Raw genomic sequence first — 2,518 nt, forward strand, 5'->3', positions numbered from 1 at the left:
CAGCATTTGTTATTTTCTGTCTTGTTGAACTTTGATACTAGTGCTGGAGCAAGATGGTATCTCATTGTTGTTTTGATTTGCATCTCTTTAATAGCTAATGATCGTGAGCATTTCTTCATATGTCCATGAAAATTCTTAACCTAATCGGGAAGCATTGTGCTAGAGTGAAAATAGCATGAGCTTTGAGTTACCAAGCCTTCTGTGTTCCACTTTCTTTACCATTAAATAGAAAGAATAGTGCTTTCTTCCCCAGGAGGCTGTTGTGAACTTTAGCTGAGAAAATAAATGATAGATGTAAATTATCTTTAAAAACAACAACAACGGGGCATTGGTGGTTCAGTGACAGAATTCTCACCTTCCATGCAGGAAACCCAGGTTGGATTCCTGGCCATTGTGCCTCACGGGCAGCAACCACCCGCCTGTCAACAGAGGCTTGAGTGTTGCTATGATGCTTAATAGGTTTCATTGGCTTCCAGAACAAGATGGTTTAGGAAGAAAAGCCTGGTGATCTACTTCCTAAAATTAGCCAATGAGAACTGACCATGGGGGTGGTGCAGGCCCAGGCAGTGTAAAGTTTTGTTGTGCATGGGGTTGCTAGGAGTCAGGGGTGTGTGTGTGTGACTCAATAGCAACTAACAACAATATCATCATCTTAAAAAAAAAAAAAAGTGTTCCATAAAAGTTCCTTTCCCTTCTCAACTCTCCTGTAGAGCCTCTAAATTTGTTATTTCATTCAATGATGACTTAATGAACTTCTACTGCCTGCCATGGTACCCTGCCTGGACACAGGGAATACAGTGGTGGACAACATGACCAAGCCCCTGCTGTCATGGAGCTTCCACTCTTGCGGTAGGAGGCAGGCAATAAGCAGTGAACAAACACAGTGCATTAGATTACATCAGATGGTGGTATGGGTGATGAAAAAGTGCCAGAGTGACACGTTGAAGCTAAGGTTCTGCTCCTGGTCATTTCAAGAGCTAACTGCATCACCTTCAGTAACAATGAAGTGAACGCTGACTCGAAGCTTACTGGTGCCAAGTTCTGTGTTGAGTGCTGGGCAGACCTCATCTCACTGAGATAAAGAAGACTTAGTAAAACAAGGGGATTGGCTTCCCAACCTTTAAGGTTTTTCTCAGCTCTGACATTTGTGCTTTCACTCAGTAACATTCACTTGAACATGCTACATTCCAGGCAGTGGGATGATATAGCTTCCAATCAATTTTAGGACTCATGATTTTTTCAATGTGGCTGATTACATGAAAGAGGTTTCATCTTTATCAGTATTATCAAGTTCAAGTGAACAGTCATTACAGGGGGAATCTTTTCTATGTACTTAAACTTGAGGCATGAAGTCATCAACCGTCTACTAGGATATCTGGATGAGGCTTTTGAGACATCACTTTTAGGATGAACAGTGTTGCCAATGTACCTGTCCTGGCAAATGAGAGGCTCACTGCTGAAAAGATATAGGCACAGCTACAAATGACTGGATGGCAAAACTCTAAATGTCAGGAGCACAGCCTGAAGGTATTCAAATCTGTTGACAATTATGTTTCTGTAGTGTACTCAGCAATTCCACTTTCATAAGATACTTTTATATTTGACGTGAAATCTTTTATTTCAATCTGATAAAAGACACCCTATAAATGTTGTCACAAGGTAACAGGATAATAACATACCACACGTGTTTATTCCACTAACTATTCATTATAAGCCAAAAAAAAAAAAAAATCTAGTGTTTTCACAGGTGAAATGAAGAAATGGGCTTAAATCAATAAATGCCTATACAAGATAACAGTCCTCCAACTAACCTGGCAAAAAAAAAAAAAAAAAAGGGGGTGGGGGAGGGTGGGAAAAGACCCTGAGCCTTGTTTATCATATTGCCATTAATAAGTAGTAATTAACAAATTTTCTAACCACAGAGTGAGCACAATTAAAATCCTCAGTCCCCATTATATTCAAGGACATGGAAGAGGCACCTAAGCAACTTCTAGGAAAAGTGTGTTGAGTTTCCTATATATTTCCTTTCTTTATTATTAAAGCAAGGAGCTCTGGTAGCATAGTGCCTAAGGCACTTGACTGCTAACCAGAAGGCTGGCGGTTCAAACCCACCAGCCACTCCTCGGAAGGAAGGTTGGGCATTCCTACTACCGTAGTGATACTGCCTCGGAAACCCAAGGAGGGGTCGCTATAAGTCGGGGCCGACTTGATGGCAAATAACAACAACAACATTACTAAAGCACTACCAATACCTTAGGGAGACCCTGGGTGGCACAAATGGTTAAGTGCTAGACTATTGAAGGCTGGCAGCTGGAACCCACCCAGAGGTACCTTGGCAGGCAGGCCTGGCACCTGCTTCTGAAAGGTCACAGCCTCTATAACCCTGTGGAGCACAGTTTTACTTTGTAACACATGGGATTGCAATGTGTTAGAATCCAGTCCACAGCAGTATTTTTTCTTTTCCCCTAATACGTTATCATCTAACTTCCACTTTGCTACCATCAATGTTACAGCTAAT

This window comes from Orycteropus afer, unplaced genomic scaffold, assembly GCF_000298275.1.
Source record: "Orycteropus afer afer isolate SDZICR_OR568_19922 unplaced genomic scaffold, OryAfe1.0 scaffold00001, whole genome shotgun sequence".
Taxonomy (NCBI): domain Eukaryota; kingdom Metazoa; phylum Chordata; class Mammalia; order Tubulidentata; family Orycteropodidae; genus Orycteropus; species Orycteropus afer.